The sequence below is a fragment of the Panthera tigris genome, chromosome B1 (genome assembly GCF_018350195.1).
Source record: "Panthera tigris isolate Pti1 chromosome B1, P.tigris_Pti1_mat1.1, whole genome shotgun sequence".
NCBI classification, from domain to species: domain Eukaryota; kingdom Metazoa; phylum Chordata; class Mammalia; order Carnivora; family Felidae; genus Panthera; species Panthera tigris.
Window position 1 is genome coordinate 20,583,367 of NC_056663.1, and position 21,529 is coordinate 20,604,895.

Here is a 21,529-nt window from a genome sequence, read left to right on the forward strand (position 1 = left end):
GGGAAGGAAAACTTCAAAATATGCACCATGTGTCCTGGCCTGCATGCTTTCAGGCTACTTTAATTAACTAATTGAACACAGTCCTACAGAATAGAGCAATGAGGTAGGAAAAAGTTACTAAGGGCTAGAACCAAAACTGCTTGTAGAAAAAAAAAAAAAAAAAAAACTAGGGGCGCCTGGGTGGCTCAAGTCAGTTAAGGATCTGACTTTGGTTCAGGTCATGATCTTACAGTTCATAGGTTTGAGTCCGGCATCAAGTTCTGTGCTGACAGCTCAGAGCCTGGAGCCTGCCTCAGATTCTGTGTCTCCCTCTCTCTGCCCCTCCCCCACTCGTGCTCTCTTTCAAAAATAAACAGAATAAATGTTTGCTCAAATCCTTTACTCCTTAAAAAAAAAAAAAAAAAAAAGAAAGAAAGAAAGAAAAGAAAAAAAAACTAATACTCCCAAAGACCTGGGTATTGGGTTTGTGTTCAAGTTTCAAAGAGGTTAGAAGTGCTCTGCATGAAACGTGGAGAAAGGTTTGTTTTTAATAGAAATGTTGGGGTAAGCAAGATAAAGAAAAGGCAGGGAGAGAAGAAGGCCAAGGTGGGTGAATGGCCAATAAAAGCCAAGAATACAGTGGCTTAAAACATTTAAGAAGAGTGATGCCAATTGCTTTACTTCAAATTTTATTTCTGCTACCTTAGTTCCCCCTAAATCTTGAATACTCTACCAAAGTCAAATTTTCCCCACTTAAAAAAAAAAAAAAAATTGAGGATTATGTGACTATCAAGGAAGGTACTGAATTTCATACCTGGGTCAAAGAGATGAGAAACAAAAAGAACAATGGTGGAAGCAGACGTTCAGAAGCAGAGATGAATCAGGAGAAAACAAGATTTCTACATAACCTTGTGAAGGACTCTGGCTTTCCACCAAGTGTGGAACTTGCAGGTTGGAGAAGGACTGAGTAAAAGAGATGGGCAGATAACTTTACTTAGAATTCAAGAGGCAGAGAAAGGCATTAAACAGTAGGGTTATATTAGGTTTCTCACTTTACAAATAATAACAGTAACATTCAAAGGAGTTAGATAATTTCACCAAGGTCACTCAGCTAAAAATGTCAAAAAGGAATACAAATCCAAGCTACATTGGCTGTAAGATCCTAACTTATCCCATTCACTAGAGCAAAATATTAAAAGGATTATCATCCATGAGAAGTAGGAATTATATCGTAGACGTTTTATTGCTAGAGTATCTACTACAATAATATATTAACAGATTACAGAGAGGTTAAATTTTAGCATCTCAAAAAAGTAGTGATAAAATTCAAACACTTAATTTGGAAAAATCTTAAAAATTACAAATACAAGGGTGCCTGGGTAGCTCAGTCAATTAAGCATCCGACTTCAGATTAGGTCATGATCTCACAGCTTGGGAGTTTGAGCCCTTTGGGCTCTGTGCTGACAGCTCAGAGCCTGGAGCCTACTTCAGATTCTGTGTCTCCCTCTCTCTTTGCCCCTCCTCCACTGATGCTGTCTCTCTCTCTCTCTCTCTCAAAAATAAACATTAAAAAAATTTTTTTAAACAGTACAAATAGAGTGACACTTTCTTATAGCTGTATATATTATACTGTTTGTGGGTTTTTTCAATGAGCATATATTACATTAATAATTTTCTTTCTTTTTTTTTGTAATTTTTTAATGTTTTATTTTTATTTATTTTGAGAGAGAGAGAGGAAGTATGAGTCAAGGAGGGGCAGAGAGAGAGGGAGAGAGACTCCCAAGCAGGTTCCACACTATTAGGGTAGAGCCTGATGCAAAGCTCAATCCCACAAATCATGAGATCATGACCTGAGCCAAAATTGAGATTCGGACACTTAACCAACTTAACCAATTATTAAAGCAGGCACCCTACTTTAATAATTATCTGAGGTGAAACAAGTATATGTTAAACCAACAGCCAACAATATTAAAATAAAACATGAAGGACATCCCTATAAAAAACAAGAATGACACATATCAGTTATTTAACATTGTTTTCAAAGTTCTACAAAGTGGAAAAATATGAGGGGCGCCTGGGTAGCTCAGTCGGTTAAGCGTCCAACTCTTGATTTCAGCTCAAGTCATGACCTCAAGGCGTCAGGCTATATGCTGACAGCGAGGAACGTGCTTAAGATTCTCTCTCCCTCTCTGCCCCTACCCAGCTCATGTGTGCACATGTGCATGCTCTCTCAAAAATAAACGTTAAAAAAAAAAAGGAAAAATATAAACAGAAATATTAACACTAAAAACAGAAAAGGTAGTGTTGTTAAAAATATGTATTAGAAAACCTAGAGGTTCAAAATATCACCAACAATCACAGAGAAAATACCCTGGAGAAAAATGATGCCACTGATTAACAGTGAACAAAAAGAAAACACCTAGGACTAAATATAATTTCGCCCTATGTAAAGAAGCACCAGTAAACTCTGTAAGACAATAGAAAATTTAGTTAAGTACAAAAACAAACTATCTTCCCTAATGGGAAGACAAGTATTATAAACATCTCATTTTTTTAAAAAATATAGGCTTAATGAACTCCCAATGGGATTCTTCTTGGAATTTGACAAAACAAATATCTGAAAAATAAAAGTAGCAATAGAAGTTGGGAGACCAGAAAACTAGCCCCAAGAGATATTCAATCATATTGAGTGCCTATATGAGTAAATTAGTATCAGCACCCCCCACCAAAATGCTGAAAAATACTCAATTAGAAAAATGTAATGAGGAAAATTAATTATAGCTAACATCCATTTTGCTTACTATATGGTAAGCACCATGCTAAGTATTTTATGAGCATTTTATCATTTAATCCTCATAAAAATACTACAATGTAAGATGATGTAGGATTTTCCAACTGATGGGACAATCTGCTAATACTTTTGATAAACATAGAGATTTAACAGCATTTCTTAACCAGGATTCTTCATCTCAAACACAAAACACAGAAAAATTATTTAAGTGCCAATTCTCAATTCTCCCAAGGCTGGTACCTACCCAGTACCAGTCCAGACACAGAAGAAAAATAAATTCTCAGTAAACAATGGATGCCTTAGAGTTTAATTCTCTTACAAGTGAAAAAGGCTGCCTTATACCATAACACCAAGGCAGTATCTAAGCAGATTAAATATAGATCGGGAAGATAAAAATCAGACAGACAGACAAGCAAGAAAACAGGATGGGCTTTAAAAACTGAGTTCTTACAAATATGAACTGCAGAAATAAAAAGGATTTTATTCACATAAAAGTAAATCCTAAATTTACACAGAATAAGTAGTAACTGACAAATTGGGGAAAAAATCTGAAAGAAGTATGAAATAAAATCAGTATCTTTACTATACAAAGAATTTATGGGGGAAAAAAACAAAATAAAAACATTAAATAAAAAACTCCAAGAAAAACAAGTATAAACAGGCAATCTAAAAAGAAGTCAGTTAACATAAAATGATAAAAATATTAATAATAAAGTCCAGCTGCAAATTAAAATAAGGGACTATTAAATTTGCTATATTACACGTATTTCCTTTGCTGTAATCTTCCAGCAAAGGGAAACTGGAATGCTCAGTCACTATGGTGACAGCGTAAACTGGCACAACCTTTCTGGCAAGCATTTTGGCAATACTATATCAAGAACTAAAACCGAGTTTTGACCCTGTAATTCTATCTCTCCACAGCTAATATAAGAAAACAAACTTAAATGTGGGGGGAGGGAGACTATAATGCAGGAATTGTTCATTATGCTATAATTGTGATAAAACTGAAAACTAAATGCTAAACAACAAGCTGGATGCTACTGGGCAAAAGTAGCCTTCAACCATGTAATTATGAAGGCTGAAAGATATTGCCTGTGTTTATAACATCATAGAGTAAAGAAGAGGAAAACAAGCAATATGCAAAAACTGTCTATAGATTTTAAAAGACTAAGGATACATACTAAAGTGCTTGCATGAAAGCAACTGTTGGGTGTGGGGGCAAGAATGTAATCATTTTTGCTCTCCTCTCATATATTTTCAGCAATACTTTATATTGTTTTTTATACTAGAAATTTATTTAAGAACTTTACAAAATAACTGATACCCATAGAGAGGTATGTTCAGTGAACTGACAATAAAATGAAACATTCCGCAACTGCTTTTTTCTAAATGTACCAATATAATTTATAACATTAAAGAATAAGAGCTCCAAAAACTACATATGCAGTAGAGATAATACCACCTTTAAAAATACAAGAACTTTAAAATTTAAATTACAATGGAAAGTTATTAAGGCTTTTAAGTAAAAACTCTTACATATCAATGTTTTCCTAAAATAGTGTATGCTGTGCTATTAGTAGAGTAATAAAGTTTATTTAAAGATAAATTAAAAATATATCTGGAAAGACAGTATTCTACATTTTATTTTTACATTATGATGAACTTCCCCTAAAATGAAAAGCTTCTTCTAAGGATCTATTTGTAGGTTAAATGACTTTGAACACTATTAAGCTTCTAAAACAATTTAAAAACCATACATTAAAATCAGTTTGGGAAAAGTAGGTCAAATACTTTCTAAATCTTTTAAAACACCATTTACCAAATAAAGTCTATTAAATTTACAGAATAAACAACTTTGTCTACAGTTATGAGATAAAAACTCATGAGGAAAGAATATTTAATAACTTAATGATTCCAAGTGTACGTAAAAGGCACACTCCTATACAAGTATTACTATGAAGCTAAAGAAATAATTGCATGTAGATCAATTCTCAATATATTAACAGCTGATTTATCTAAGATGGTATCTTCCGCTATAAAATGTACAAAGTTGCAGGCAAGTATTTTCCTTCCTGCTAACCTCTCTGACCACATCAAAGTCATTTTTAGAAATAGATGCCTGCCTTCTAAATTTTGTTCTGTAGATACATTAGGGGTTTTATATAGTTTTTATTATTTTAAACTACGAAATGGAAAGACTTCTAATCATCAAAATACTAGGTATGAAGACAAGACCAATTCAAGTAAGCTTCCAACGGCAGAATCAATAATAGGACTTCGTGACTACTATGATGTGGAACATGAAGCAGTGAGAAAGCTATCAGAGACTGAGTCCTAGGTTTCTAGTTTGAACAACTGGGTGTATGAGGATACGTTTACAGCAACTAGAGAAAGGACAGGTTTTTGTTGAGAGAAGATGATAAATTCAGTTTTAGCAGTGCTGGGTTTGAGAAGAAATCTAGGCTGGAGACAGACTTGCAAGGCATCTAGTCAGAAAAATACCTGAAGTGGAACAGAAGGCTTGGGGAGAGGATGAAAAGGAAGACACTTAAGACGGAGACTGTAGGGACACTGATATTTAAGAGACAGGGAGGAAAAGAACACTAAAAAGGTACAAAAAAACAGGAGGGAAACGAGCGTGTGTTAGAAAAGGGGAAAGTGTATAAAGAAGGAGAGTACTGGTAAGAATGCCAAATATTTGTCACGTTAAAAAAGTACTGAGAAGTGTCCACTTGGATTTAGCAACAAGGAGGTTACTGAAGACCTTAGAATGAGCAATTACAGCAGGGTGGTGAGGGTCAATCCCATAAATGGAATGCATCTATTGATGGGAAGGGACAAGGATAAAAGAGGTCATTAGGTAATTTTTTTCAAGGAAATCAGTCTTTGAAGGGAAGCAGGCAGAGATGGGCATGAAGAAAGTTCTGTTAAAGGCATGTTTAAAATTTGTTGGGCAAGAACTAGTAGAGGAAGATATTGAAGATGCAGAAAAGAAAGGACATAGTGGGTGGTCTCTGAAAAAGCAGGAGCAACTGGGACCCAGGTGTAAGAAAAATGATCAGCTTAAGACAGGCAGAAAACACCTCTTTTACTGAAACCAGAGGAAAGGAGGGAAAGAAGAAAGTAGATAGAGGCTGGTTAGCAGATCTGTTCATAGGAAGAGGAGGGCATCTGTAAGTGATGTGAAGTAGAAAGGACTGAGCCTTAAATGTCAGGGTGAGAGGCAGGGTCTGAGAGATTTCAGAAGAATAAAGGAGAATGACTGTGGGCAGCACTAAGGACTCAGGTGAGAGCAGGCAACATTCACTGAGAGCACCTAGCTGCAGTGTGAATGTTTTCCCAGCTGTGCTCATCAGCCTTGGCCAAGATACTCCACTGAATCCATCCAAGGTAGGATTTTGCCAGGCAGATTTCATAGAAAGACAATAAAACAGAAAAGGTGAAGAAGCCACTGGAAAACAATCAGTGCAAGGGATGGATGATGGTATGGGAAAAAGGGGGATAAAAGTAAAATTCTTCTACTTTAAAAAAAAAAAATTTTTTTTTTAATGTTAATTTATTTTTGAGACAGAGACACAGAGAGACAGGGTCAGAGAGAGAGGGAGACACAGAATCCAAAGCAGGCTCCAGGCTCTGAGCTGTCAGCACAGAGCACCACACAGGGCTCAAACTCACAAACGGAAAGATCAGACCTGAGCCGAAGTGGGATGCTTGGCCGACTGAGCCACCCAGGTGCCCCTTTAATATTTAAAAAAAAAAAAATTTTTTTTTAATAAAATTCTTCTACTTTAAACAAGCACTTCCACCCATCCTATGACCTACTAAACTAAGTTGCAACGAATAAATTTCATTTAGCTATTTTTTGACATTTTGGTTATTTTTGCTAAGGTATCATTTGGACTATTTAGAGCTTTTTTGGCTCCCTTATCTTGCAAAGATATGAAATGCAAAAATACTATGGCAATTCATAAACTTTCAGTGACTGATCTTTTTGAAGAAAATCCTGTTGCAAGATTCTTAACTATACAAAATTATTTATATATACATATATATAATTACAGTATTAGTTACCACATAAATACCTATGACTGACCTAAGGTTAACCTTTGAAATAAGAATATAAAGAAGAAATTAATCAGCTGAAGAAAAAAAATTATTTTTCTAAAATCTTCAAATTCAGATATCATCTCTGACATAGCATTAAATCACTCCTAACCATCTCTGGAAATACCTTCTTGAAAACTGTAATTATTTTAGAAATATAGGAAGTACAGTTTTTTTCTAAATATTTACTTGGAGTCACAAAATAACCAAAAGTGGTACTTTATATATTTGTACAAGTTTTTCTAAAGGTTGCATTATTTGGGGTATTTCTTTTACTAATTATAAAAATACCTGGTACACTGTTCTGAAAGTCTTCATACAGTGTCCAATTGTACTAAGCACTTTTAATGGAAACGGAGAAGAAAATGCTTAAGTATTTGGTATTATGTGTTGTTTAATCAGTTTCATTTGAGGAATTTCTCAATTTCTTCTCCATACTTAAGATGGTCAAGTACCTAAAAAAAAAAAAAAAAAAAAATCACACAGGATCTTTTCCACAGCACTTTCAATTTGAGATTTTCTTAAAATTTCCATAATTTTCTAGAATTTAAAATATCTTCTGTAATTACCCTCTTCAAATTAAAAAAAAAAAACTTAAGATATTGGGGGAAAGGGGATAAAAAGACTACAACAAAATATAACAATTTGAATCAACAAAAACTTTATTACACTTCACTATGTACTAGGTATTGCATCAAGTCTATTTTATGGTATAGTTGTTCTGCACAGAACATTTCACATCAACAAAATATACCCTTGCTCAGAGAACTGAGAACAGAGGTCAGTTAAATTCTGCTTGCTAAATCCTCTCCCTCCCTACAATTTATCCTCAAAATCTATCACTTCCTTGTCATGGATTACATATAACACCCAAATAATCTGTAGGCCCTGCTACCACCATCAACCTGCAATCTCAGTCTTCACTGCCAACTCCATATTCACTGGTAACAGCTTTCTGTCATCCCTTTCCACTGGACCATTACAAACAAACTCCCTACATCTTCCCTTTCTTCCCAAATAGTCCTACTTCTTCTGCTTCAACAAAATCCCAAGTCCCTCTAAAAGCACTATTTCCTTAGAAATCTTTTCTAAAAGGAGTACTACTCTTCCTGGTCTTCCAGACTCATGAGGAAAGGATCACATTTGCAAACCATTCTTATTTAATGCTTAACCTTCCTCTTTTGAACAAATTAGTCATCAAAAATATCACTCTCCCATACTTGGACACCACTTCCTATTGTCCTCCTCAAGACAATCTTGCACTTTTCTTGGTAACAAGTGGCTCATGGTTTCACTCTCCACCTCATTTCCTGCTTTCCTGATTTTTCTAAGACTGTGGCTTGAGACCCAACGTCCATCTCATCTTCTCTATTCCAATGCCTTTTTCACTCTGGACTGATAATTTGTTCAAGATCCTCAAGTTCTGAAATCCCTCCTTCTGATCCTGAATCCTTGCATTCTACTTCTCTCACTTGCCCGTTCCTGCAGAACCCGCTCTAAACCCTGCTGCAAACTTCCAGTCCCTTGGTCATTCTTCTAAGAATCCATTAACTTCTTGCTTCCTTACTCAACCCCAAACACAAACCCAAGTAACCCATTCCAAAAATGCCTTGCAAGGATCTTTGACTTCCTCACCTACTTGCTCATTCTATCAATTAGTGATAAAACCCAGTACCTGCTCTCTTTGTTTCTACTCATAAACTGTCTGACGGCAGGGAAAGTTCTAAAATGGCTCTGGCTATGTACACTATTAAGATACACTATATTACACTATACAAACACAAATGCACACTTTCAAAATGTAGGTTTACTCCATGAAATAAGGTACCTCGTCTGTTTCTCACTGCCATATCTCCGGTACTTTACTGTCATTAAGTCACACACTGTAGGCATTCAATTAAATTTGTAAGATGAATGTATTGCTATGTACTCTGTTGGCTTCTTAATGAATTCCCTAGTGCGATTATTCCAAGCACTTTTTCTATTTTTCCCAAGTGTCAAATACACTTGTCTCCTTTACAAATGGCCCAATCCTCTAATGAGGAAACCAAAGGTCTTCTAACATGAGTTAACAGAATTGCCCTACATTTTTATTCCATCTTATCCATCTTCCCTAACATGTTAAAAAGAAAATTGTCTTATAACTGGTTTTATAGTTCTTTTTATTTACTAAATGCCTACTATATCACTCTAGTGTTAAAGAATAACACACTCACGGGACACCTGGGGTGGCTCAGTCGGTTGAGTGTCCGACTTTGGCTCAGGTCATGATCTCGAGGTTCATGGGTTCAAGCCCCGCATCCAGCTCTGAGCTGACAGCCCAGAGCCCGGAGCCTGCTTCGGATTCTGTGTCTCCCTCTCTCTCTCTGCCCCTTCCCTGCTTGTCCTCTGTCTCTCTCTCTCTCTCTCTCTCTCAAAAAAAACATTAAAAAATTTTTTTAATTAAAAAAAAGAAATGCACACTCACATTTGACCTTTCCTGAGTTCAATTTTTCTTGTCCTATTAGTCTCCCAATTAACAAAAATACTGAGAATACTAATAAAGATACAAGTCAACTGCCAATCTGTATTTTCTCACTATAGTTGGTTTAGATCATAAGGGAGCTAAGGACGTATCTGCTTTCCTGGAAAGCAAGGATATATTCTATTTTGAAAATGGGTTGTCTTACAATTTCAACAATGGAATTAAATTCAGACTCTGACATTTTTCTTAAAAGGGCAATTATTTCTAAAATGCTTTTTAAGAAAAATTTCTTCTGACCCTCATCCTTTAGTCATTTAATTTCTAAACTGTCCTTAGGAAACAATTACTTAACTTTTCCTAAGTGAACTTTCATTGACTTTTTTTTTTTTTTTTTTTTTTTTTTGCTGGTCAGAGAATATCTTTAAATAACCAGCATCTGACAATGCACTGAGCATAGAAACTAACATTTAAAGTACTTTTAGACCCCTAAAAAAAAAAAAAAAAAGCAAAACTTCAGCCAAGAGTAAATATCACAAGCCTAAATAAGTAGAGGAATTTGTGAATAAAAAATAGAAAGTCAATTAATAGAAAAGTTATAGAAAATGACTTAAGATTAAGTGGATTTGGAAAGAGAGGCTATCCAATAGCTGTTACAGGACAAATTCAAACACAAATGGGCTGAAGAAATTCTGTGAAGACAAAGACATTTCAAAAGGCAGTGCTTCAACTATTCCACTATTTAGTAATTAGGAATAACATGGCTCTTTTCTGGAAAAAGTATGGAGGCAGACCAGAGTGGCATGCCAAAAAACAAGGCAAACAGGGCAGCAAACGCAGAATGTCTGTTTACTAAGTAGAGAGGAACCTCAACCATGCAGCAGTCTCCGCTATATAGTCTTCAACTATAACACAAAGGACGATGACCTACATAATTAGGTCAAATTACCTGTTTAAAACTAGTTTTAAAGCTCAGAAACGGCTCCTTCTCTGCTTCACACTTCAAAGCTGTTGCCTGCTTGTGATTTAAAACAAAAAAAGTCACTTTAGTAAATTCTTTACTTACACTATAAGGTACAGAATAACAAATACTATATTTATAGCCTAAAACATGTTTAGAAAAATGAACAGAAAAGGAAAAATCCAACTTAGCAATATTTTAGACTGGTTACCTTAATCCTCTTGGAAAACTATGATATACTTAAATGATTAAATCTTCCAAACAACAATGTGGTACATTAATATCTACTTTGGTACATAATGAAAATGATTACCCTAATTTTCATGTAAACATCCAAGCCAAAATCAAGTCATTAACTTTCTGCCATTGAAACTATTCTAGAGCTTTGCATTTCCAATGATGAAAAAAGGTTTACTTGAAAGCTAGCTACTTAAAAGAAAACAACCTTGTCACGATATACACACATGTTTACCTTCTGTTCAAAAACTCCTTATAATGGTTTCCAGGACTCTCACCGGGAAGGTGATAGGGAAAGAAAAGAGCAGGTGCACGCGAAGCTCTCTAACACCCACTCCGGTAACCAGAGAATACCAGAAGGCGGAGTCTGGAAAGCAGTTATGAGGCGGGGGTGATAGGGACGCCCAGAAAGCCCGCTTCTTCCAGCGCCAAATTACGACCCGTTACTCATAAGGCACATGACACAGACCTCAAACCGGTGAAAAAAGGGGGGAAAATAATAAAGAAAAAAAAAGGAAAAAATCAGAGAAGACGAGCTCCCGAGAAGTGAGCCGCAGGATGAAAAGTTTGGATGACCCGCCTCCCTAGCAGGGCCTACTATCCAATCCCCAAACACCATTTCTGCAAAGCAAGCAATGTTTCCCGAATCCCACTTGGCATTTAGTTTTCCCCATCTTAGGCCCTTTCTAACTGGACGTGCAGAAGGGAAACAATGCGGGGGGGGGGGGGGGGGCGCGGGGAGCTGCTAAATTAACATTCCTCTCACAAGTATAAACCACCTCTTTGCCAAAGTCAGGAAAGCCTCCCCACCCCACCCCTAGCCTTTTTGCTCTAAGAATACCCAAGACAGCAAAAATCCGCTGCTCAAAAATCCCAACCCGAAAGTCGCGTCGCTCCGCACCTGGCCTTCGGCACCCAAAATTCTGGACACCGAGAGCGTCACACGATGGAATTTGGGAGTGGGGTGGGAGGGGGCGCAGCCACGTACACTAAGGCCACTAAGGCCCCTAGCTGAGGAGAACTCGAGCCCTGTCCCTGGCAACCAAACCACAGCCCCCGCTCCGCTTCCTCCACTTGCAAGGGACGTTCCGTAGCACCCGAGACGCAGGGCGGCCCCCCTCTCCGGAGCCAGAAAATGAGAGGGGCGCGGAGGCAAGAAGGGGGCTCGGCAGTCGCTAACGCGTCCCTAGGTGCTCACCCGGAGATCGCGGCGTTTGGTCCGGGGAAAGGGGCGTGAAGACCCAGGAACCCACAGAGAGGTGTGGGCCCGAGGCCAGGGCCTACAGGGTCAAGTGTCCCAGAGCCGTTGCTCTCCCGCCCCTGCGCCGCGCTGCCCTCGGTTGCCAAGGGCTGGGGACGCGCAGCATTACCTGTAAACGAAGCAGCCCCTCCTGCCAAGGGTGGAGTGGCGGCCAGGCCCTGCGACCCGCCACCGGCAGGGGTCCTCCCTCAGAGACCAGAGCAGGGAGCGCCCACAAGTTCCCTGGCTGCCTAGGGCCCAATGGCCGCCTTCTCTACCTTAGCTAGTCGGCGCCAACCGCCGCAGCCACCGCCATCTTAGGATCTCATTGTGGTGGGAGAAGAGGGGCGGGGGGACTGCAGAGGGGGCAACGCGCCGTGAGACTGCGCCGTCTCCTCGGCAACGGCCGCGCGGGGGCGAGAATTCGCCCGGGCGGGAGCCGCAGTGCGATCGACGCTCTAGGCTGGAGTCATGTGACCGCCGAAGTCTTTGGTGTCACCTCGGGCTCTTTAGCCTGGCGGTGACTATACGAACAACCAGAGACTACATATCCCAGAATACCAACTGCATCCTGGTTTATGAGCCCCCCCCCCCCCCCCCCCGCACCTCCTCCACGAGAGGGATAACTACAAATCCCGGCATGCTGTGAGATCCCGGCGCTGCTCTGTGATTGGGAGACTCCGGGCCTGTGCGGAAGTAGATTGAGCCCCCTCCTTAGCTGGAAAACCGGAACCTCGTTCTGGTTTTTCGTGTGAGTGCCTGCTCCGGACTCTAGCCGGAAAGAGGAGAAAAGACGAAAGTCGTTCCTCTGTCCCCTGTCCACCTACATCCGAGTTACTAAGAGATGGAAACAGAAGGGCCTTTACGATGTAGTCCTGATTTTACACGGTAGGCATTAATCATGGGAAGTTAATTGGCCAAACCACTTAACTGTATATAGCTAGTCAGCGGGAGAATCCTAAATGTTAGTAATGAACACCACCTTGGACTAATGTCCCAGTTTTTGCTTGGAAGAACCAGATGATTTCAATCAAAATTTAGTAGGAGGAAATTTCGCTTAAAACTAGTGTCTGAATTCTCTTTTTATTGATGCTCCTATCTCAACGGTACCTCTATCGAGAATGAATTGATAGGTTCTCCGTAAAAGTTCGTAATTCAACTGAGTGAATTCTAAGATCTAATTGGCTGTATTCAATTCATGAATTGAGCAGCATCCCATGTACCAAATAGAAAGGAGATCTATTGGAGCGGTAGAAAAGGAAAGTTTTTTTAAAGGCAGAAGGGGTGGAAAAAGGAAATTATTAGCAAAAGGTGCATTGTTTCTGGCAAGGTTGCCTTCCTATGTAGAATAGAAAGGCCTACCAGATGGATTACTAACCTGTTGACCAAGTAATTCCAGGTTGACTAGTTAAAGGTTACATTTCTGGGGTGTTGAAACTGCAGTCAGGTTAGGTATTAGGTCTTGGTTTTCCGATTTGGGGGTTGGCACGCATGATTCTATTGGGGGCCTGCTGTTTCCTTTTTAACATTCAACACATACACACGAAAAATGTGATGGTGACTTTTAAGGCCTTCAGTGCCCCTCTCTGAAAACTTAAAACACCTTCAGTTTTACTTGAGTGCAAGGGCATTCTATTTTTAGACAGTTTGTGAGATGGGTTTGTTTTAAGCAAAATAGAAGGAGAAGGAATAGACATTTAGGTTCCAACAAGTTGTTCTCATAACCAACACTAGGCCCCATTTTAATTCCCCCACTCTAAGATCTTGGGCAAATTATTTATCCTTTCCTCAATTGCCCCATCTATAAAATGAAAGGGAGGCAGTCATGTTGCCTACCTTGTGGGGATTTTTTTTTCCAAGTAATGTTTATTTTGTACAAGGCCCAAGTGAAACATTTTCTCTGTTGTGATTTTCGTAATTTTCCCAACTATCCTGAAGAGATTGATTCTGCATTCTTTCCATTTTACAAGCAAGAATTTAAGTAAATTACCAAAATTCTGACAGCTCCAAGTGGTAGAGCCTTGGTGAAAGTGAGGTCTACTGTACTCTTTGGAGGGATTTTTTGGTTAACTAAGAGAATGAGTGGAAAAAATTACTGGCACATGGTAAGGCTCCAAAACATTAGTTGTCATTATTATTATCACTATCATCATTTTGTTTTTATACATGTTTTTATTTTTAAATATGTAGAAGTTACTCTCATTGAAACCATTCAAATGAATTTAAAAGCATTACTGAAATCAACATTGTCATTATGCCTTTTAAATTTATGGTCTCTAAAAAATGTCAAAATACTATTACGCCTGTTTAGTGAGGGGAGTAGTCTGAGAAATTTTTGTGTTTAAAAGACACACTCCGGGGCGCAGGTCATGATCTCGCGGTCTGTGGGTTTGAGCCCCACATTGGGCTCTGTGCTGACAGCTCAGAGCCTGGAGCCTGCTTCGGATTTCTGTCTCCCTCTCTCTCTGCCCCTCCCCTGCTCATGCCCTGTCTCTCTCTCTGTCAAAAATAAATAAACATTAAAAAAATTTTTTTTAATAAAAAAATAAGAGACCCTCCAACTCAAATGTGAGCATTACTGATCTTAGAGAACAGAGGAAAGAAAAAAACCTGAAAAACTATAAAATTATTCCAGACTTCCAAAAACTTAACATCTAATTCAGAAAATAAACCTAGTGCAAATGAATCGATTTAGTATCAGTAGTGTATGAATATGGCAAATAAATGATACAGACAGTAAGTGCTTTGGGAATTCAGAGAGATAATATTGATATATTGCTTCGAAGATAATGATGGCTCCAGGATTTCTGTGTAGAATGAAATTAGGGGCAACAGTCTGGGGGAAATGTAGATGGGGGACATGTGTGGCCTCTCAGAGATAACACATTGAAACTGTATCTCAGTTTCCCACATTTATGAACAACTTAACACACATATTAAACATGAGAGAGGGGGCGTAAGCAGAAAGGGGCACATTTCAACCACATAGTACAACCAGAATTAGTGATGCGTAATGCAGAAACCAGCCTGGGTGAAGTAGAGGATTCTTACGGGTTGCGGAATGCAGAGGCAAGAGAGGATAGCCAAGACTGATGAACAGGTATCTGTATGTTTGCTACAGACCGTAGAAAATCTTAACTATCAATCTGAAGAGAATGAGCTTTGTTCTGTAGATAGTGGAAAATCGCAGTGAGGCTTTGGAAAAAACAATGATATAATGAAGTAGTTATTTAAAGAATTTAATCTAGTGGCAATGTTTAGAACAGGCTAGAGGGAGGAGCAGAGCAACAGGCTCGGCGGGTGTTAACTGGCATGAAGTAATTAAGGCCTGGCCTAAGGTAGTAGCAAAATGAATCAGGTCAAGGAGTTGGATTCTGATGGCGAACTAAGTCACTTGTCATGCTGTGTAAAATGGCATTTTTTTCTGTTTTTTTGATCTGCCATCTGACACTGACCAGGGGGTGCTTACAGTGTAACATTTTGTGCTATCTCATTTATCTCCTTAATGTGTTCAGTGTTCTCTATCCACAGATGGATTTACGTATGGTGAGAGCAAAAACCCTGCCTTTGGGAGTTCTTTATATCCCAAATGCCTTGCAGAGTTCATTTACTGTATTTTGATATTCACTAATTTGGCCTTGGAAAAGAACTGTTTTCGCAGTACCTAATTTTAACCTGCAGGTGGTGATAGAACTTAAAGGAAAAAAATCTTTAGTGGCCACCCTTCTATTATACTGAATTTTATGATTCTTTTTATATGTGATTTTTTATACACCCAAAAGAATATATGACATTTATGTAAATTATAAAGTACAATAACAAAAGAAACACCCAAGAACCCACTACCTAACCTAAAACATAGAATATAATCAATCTATTTAAGGACCCCTGTGCTTTTCTCCAAACTCATTCCCCTTTGCAAACATAAATATTATTCTGTATGATCTTGGTGCTATCATTCCTTCATTTTTTCATATAGCTATATGTATATATCCCCAAATAATATATTGTTTAGTTTCACTGTTTTCAAACCTTATATAAATGGTATCATACTGAATATATTCTTGCTTGACTTGCTTTTTTGTTCATTGTTTCTGAGAGTCATCCATGTTGGTGAGTGGAAACACGTCTTAAGAGCAGAATGTAAAATTAATTTTGGAATATTTCTAAGTTTGAACATAAATGATTTTATCTTTACTCTTCATACTAGATTTGTGGGTTCAATGGTTGAAGAAATTGTATAAACAAGGGATCACTTGAAGAACTGTGACCTAGTTCTTATACTTTTGGGCAAAATCTAAGCACTTTACTTCTCTCCCTGAATCCAGCCCAGAGTTTCTCAATCTTGACATGATTGACATTTGGGGCTGGATGATTCTTTGTTGGAGAAGGCTGTCCTGTGTTTTATATTTAGCTGCACATCTGACCTCCTCCCACTAGATGCCTGTAGCACCCTGCCTCCCCAATTGTGACAACCAACAGTGTCTTCTGAGATTGCCAAATACCCCCCACCCAAGGAGGGTAGAGCAGGGGGTGAGGGCAAAAGCTCTCCTGAGTGAGAAGCGCTGATCTAACCTTTGCATTGAGAAAAGCATGCTACTCAGGATTTTTCTTAGGTACCTCTCTTGCTCAAAAACCTAAACTTATGAATAATTAAATCAATTAATTACTATATATAATCGTATCAACTAATTATATCAAATCCACATACATAAGTAATGTTTCAAGGCTCTTCTTACTTTCCTCCATTCTCTCCCTATCTAATTACCATGCCATCTCTCATTACTGCCACTTCAGACTTTCTATGACTAGGTTCCAAATACCGAATTGCTGCTCTCCACATACAATGTTAGTGTTTACCCCAGTCTGAGCTGCCCTTTCCTCCATAACCAGTTTATGTCCTCTTCTTTCAAAAGTCACTCATTCAATACATGTACCCTTGTATTTCAGACTATTCTGTCCATATTTGCTCTTCATCAGTCTTTACATGGCTCGGCTCTTGTAGAGTCTTAACCACGATACCCTGTTTCTTACATTTTTCTCTATATATTTTTGAAAGGTCTATATATTTACCCCACTTGCGCTACTCAATGTAAACCTCATCAGAGCTGCAATAGTGTAGTTCTGTGTGGAATGCTTGCTTCCCAGGACATATCACGTTGGGAGGGGGTCAAATAAAAGGATATAATAAAAAACAGGCCCCTGGGTGGCTCAGTAGGTTGAGCGCATCTATCATTTGACTTTAGATCATGATCTGACGGGATCAAGCCCTGCTTTGGGGATTCTCTCTGTCCCTCTCTCGCTGCCACTCTATCTCTCTCTCTCTCTCTCTCTCTCTCTCTGTCTCTCAAAAATAAATAAATAAAGTTAAAAAATAATTTAAAAGTACAAAGAAAATAATCTATACCTTATTTCCTAGCCTCCTATCACCCCTACAGCATATAAGATTGAAAGTATTAAATATATTTGGATAAATATTGTTAATTAAGGGGAAAAATCAGGCAATTAGGTGGGACGATTCCCAAAATAAGGAAATATAGGCTGATAGAGATTTCCTAATGCAGATGAAGAATATTAGAAAAGTATGAAAATAAATCCTCAGCTTTTACTTTGAAAACCCTATTACTGAAAATACAATTATGTGAGGGGCACCTGGGTGATTCTAAGGTTAGGAAAAAAAAATGACAAAACATATGTGAACCCAGATTTACCAGGAAAGAGGTTAGAGTTCTCTTTCTTTACCACCAGAATACCAAATAATTTTCAGGGTTAAAAACTGGGGGATATTGGGTGGCAGGATGGACAGTCCAACCTAGATAAGGAAAAATGTAAAATCCTGACAAGAGGTAGGGCAGAGATTGACAAACGTTTTCTGTAAAAGGCCAGATATTAAATACTTTATTGTGGGCCACACAGTCCCTGTTCCTACTACTTAGCTGTGTGATTGTAGGGTGAAAGCAGCCAGACAAAATATAATGGGTGAACATAAATGTGTTGCAATAAAACATTATTTTAGGATACTGAAATTTAAATTGCATATGATTTTTCCATGTCACAAAATATTAATCATCTGATTTTTTTTCAACCATTTAAAAATATTAAAACAGGGGCACCTGGGTGGCTCAATCAGTTAAGTGTCCTACTCTTGATTTCGGCTCTGGTCATGATCTCACAATTCAGGAGATCGAGCCCCGAGCCTGCTTGGAGTTCTCTCTCTCCCAATCTCTGCTCCTCCCCCACTTGGACTCTCTACCTCAAAATAAATAAACTTAAAAAACAATATTAAAACAGGCAGTGGGCCAATTTAACCCATGGGCCATAGTTTGCTGATGCCTGGCACGGAGTACCCAACTTTTAAAATTTTTAGATAGTTAATGATAGATCCGAGAAGAAATTAGCAATGGAAGAAAATACATTTTCATTACTTTGCAGGATGGTCATTTTACAAAGAATCATTTGAACTAATGAGGAAGGGAGGATATAAAGCAAATGTAACTGAACATTTGTAGGTATTAGTTTATACTTTTTTCTTATATATTCTGTTTTCCCCTATCCTGGCTAGTTCCAGCCACATGTTGCCTCCACAAAGGATTGTCACAGCTGCAAATACCAGAAACAAAAGATACAAGTTTCAGACATAAGAAAAAAGATTAAAATTCGAGTGCTTTCCACCCCTCACAATTTGCCTGAGTGGAAAAAGGAAGAACTGATGGGAAATTCAAAGAATTTTTTGCTTTGCTCTGCATCTCTGCAAAGGAAGAAGAGGAAGGTACAATCTGTGGGGATTGATGACCGACGACAGAGCCTGGAAGGCTCCATGGCTACAGCAGAGACAGGTGGTTACAGTGGCACTCTGCAAAGCTCGCCCACCACAAGCCCTGGAAGTCACATGCAGCCCTGGGAGGAGAGATTGTGTGACATAACGGATCAGGAGTAAGATTAGGTCTCTCCAAGCCTATCAAATACAGTCTTGAAATCCAATTAGAAAAATAAACATGTAAGTTTGTGGCATAGAAAACATACCCACTTTACTTACCTAGTTCAAATGTCTGCTACCCGAGTGTCCCCAAGTCTTCAAAACTGCTGGAGTAACCATATCTCCGTCACATATACAGCAGGAAACCTAATCTCAATGCCGACATCTTTTAGAACGCTTGGAGCTAATGGCTTTTTGTTTGTTTGTTTTCCTATTATTTCCTGCTTCTGCTGAATTCTTGATTTCTTTTGAGTCTGGCTTCTTATGGCGGTTCTTTTTCTCCATCCCACATCATTTCCAAGGCAGAACACAACCTCTTTTGCTTTGTTTTCTCAAAATCCCATGGAAACAAGGCATCTCTGTGTGGTATAGTGCATTCCACTGAAAATTTGGAGTTAACGGTATAAGATAGGGGAGAAGAAAGAGAAATTTATACCACAGCTATTTGGACACCCCTGTTCTTTTTTAAAGATCTTTGGCCGTAGCCCAGAACTTCTCTCTGGCTGCCTTTTATCCAACTCCCTGTCATATTGACACATTCTTTCTTCATATCCTATTCCCCAGTCTTATCACTTCCCCCTCCTGACCTTTTTCCTCCTAGGTTACCCATGAAAACTCCAAATTCTTCACTAATTTTTCATGGACAGAACAATTTTGTTTTCTTGGTCTTGCCTCTGGCTTATCCCAGCTAGACCCACTATTAAAATGCTCTTCCTCTGCTGCACTGATATTAGTCTGACTCATTTCCTCAGCATGGAGCTCTGAGAGCGTTATGTCTTTGGATGCTAAAATCAATTGCATACTGTTCTTCATTATCCTGATTAGCAGAAATTGTAAGAAGAGACATCTGCCTTTCCCTGACATCTCCACCCCCAGCCATCAAGAATGGAGTGGGGGGTGGCTAAGTTAGTTCTCAGAGCCAGTCTTCAGTCCAAACCCATAGTGCAGAGAGGAACAGAGACCATGTCCAGTTTTACAGATTGATCGGTCCTGGTTTTCATTCTTGTTGCTCTTTGTTACACTGCACCTTGTCATTCCCACATATCTGGGGCCACCATTATTCTCTGCGGTAGTGATTCTGCTTCTGGTCTCAGAAGCTTCCCATGGACTGTGTGTGTGTGTGTGTGTGTGTGTGTGTGTGTGTGTGTGTGTGTGTGTGTGTGTGTTGGGTAGAGGAGTTGTAGGCACTGGGAAGATGTGGAGGCAAGGATTCTCCTTACATTGTTATGGTCCCGGTTAAGGTTGCTGTTCCTGTCCGCCACCACCAGCTTGGGCTGTCGCTCTTTGTCTCTGATTAGCATAAATCCTTGCACAGGCTGTAATCATTTTCTAAGGTTGGACAACTCCACTACCTCTGTGTAAAGCTAGTAAAGCACTATAGCAAGTGCATACGAGCATATTTCTAGGGCAAGACTACATCAGGTCAAATCCTGTTGTATGTGACCTTGAGCAAGTGGTTGCTCTCTTTATGTTTCATTTACCTCATTGACAAAATGGCAATAAAAATAATACATATCTCAAGGACTCTTATGAGGATTAAATGAGTAAATGCACAGAAAGTATTCAGATAGTACCTGGCTCGCAGTAAGTGATATATAAATGTTTATACTTACTAAGTTTACAACTAAGGCTTTGTGCTAATACTGACTTGGGCCTCCATGTTTTCAGAATCCCATCCTGCACTCCCATTTTAGCATAGATTTCAAAACATTCACACCATACTCAGTTGGCCGAGTCATGATGGCTTTAACCATATGGACTACATGACTATGTCAGGATACCGACACTGAGGCTGGATCACCACAGGAAGGAAACTGGGTGTTGTCTTGTTGACTATGGAGCATCACCAAGACTTTTTAAGTAGACGAGTATTGTGGTCACACTTGTTTCTATAAAGATAACTTCTGTTGTTGTTGTTGTTGTTGTTTATAGGATATGGTCTGCATGGGAAAGAAACTGGAAGTATATTGATCAGGTAGAAAGTACCAGGAGATTATGCTAGGGTGATAAGGACATAAATTAAGGTGTCATTGGCCTGATGAAGAGAGGTTGGCATTTAGAAGTTACAATCAACAGGACTGATTGGCAAAAGAAATAAAGGATGAGAGACAGGAATGGTGTCTGATAATGCCAAGCTTTGAAACTGGGTAAGTGAATAAATCCTGATTCACCAACTCCTTATGTTCTCTCCAAGGAAAGAGGGGCAGGGAAGAGGAGGACACTGCAAAGAGTTTAGTTGAAAGCTAGGGGGCTACTGGACAAATACTTCTGGAGATACAGAGACAAGTAAGAGTTGGAGTTAAATATTTGGGAATTGCTAAACACTAACATTCTAGCAGAGGAAGAAGACTCCACAAAGGAAAGATGAACAACTTGGAGGACACCCAGAGAACTAACAGAGGCGTTTCATGAAAGTGTATGGAAGAATAAGTTTTGAGGAAGAAGGAACAGAGAATCAATGAGAAAAACTACCATGAGGAAATGTGTGGCCTTGTTACAAGCAGTTGCAGCCAAGTGAAGGGTCACATGTCCCTGGCTTTGGCTGAGAAATTAATAGGAAGTGAGACCGTGGAGTCGTGAGTGTAGAGTAAGTGTAGATCGCCCTCGTTACAAAGCTTGGTTGAAGGGGAAAGAGGAATCAGAGGGTGGCTAGAAGCAGGAATAAGGCAAGTTTTCATTTCCTAGCGTTTAAAAGAATTAAGCTTATTTATAAGGTGAAAGAGGGACAAGACTCTGAAAGGAGAGGGTGACATTAAAAATGAGAAAGGGGAAGGTAATTA

The 21,529-nt window shown here is 38.8% G+C and overlaps 2 protein-coding genes across 19 annotated transcripts in view; one reads left to right on the forward strand and one right to left on the reverse strand.

Moving 5' to 3' along the window:
- PCM1 (pericentriolar material 1) overlaps positions 1-12,152 on the reverse strand; it is an 81,894-nt gene extending 69,742 nt beyond the window's left edge. For 15 of the 18 annotated variants that reach the window (XM_042983032.1, XM_042983027.1, XM_015545150.2 and 12 more), the window contains exons 1-3: positions 11,904-12,152; positions 10,285-10,353; positions 7,166-7,329 (exon numbers count right to left, since the gene is read on the reverse strand). The gene's annotated coding sequence lies outside the window, so the exon portion shown is untranslated. Of the gene's footprint in view, positions 1-793; positions 943-7,165; positions 7,330-10,284; positions 10,354-11,903 lie in introns of all 18 variants that reach the window. The other 3 variants (XM_042983025.1, XM_042983024.1, XM_042983026.1) reach the window with 3 other exon arrangements.
- An 88-nt stretch (positions 12,153-12,240) lies between these two features.
- FGL1 (fibrinogen like 1) overlaps positions 12,241-21,529 on the forward strand; it is a 54,225-nt gene continuing 44,936 nt past the window's right edge. Inside the window, exon 1 of the mRNA XM_007098973.3 lies at positions 12,241-12,661. The gene's annotated coding sequence lies outside the window, so the exon portion shown is untranslated. The remainder of the gene's footprint in view (positions 12,662-21,529) is intronic.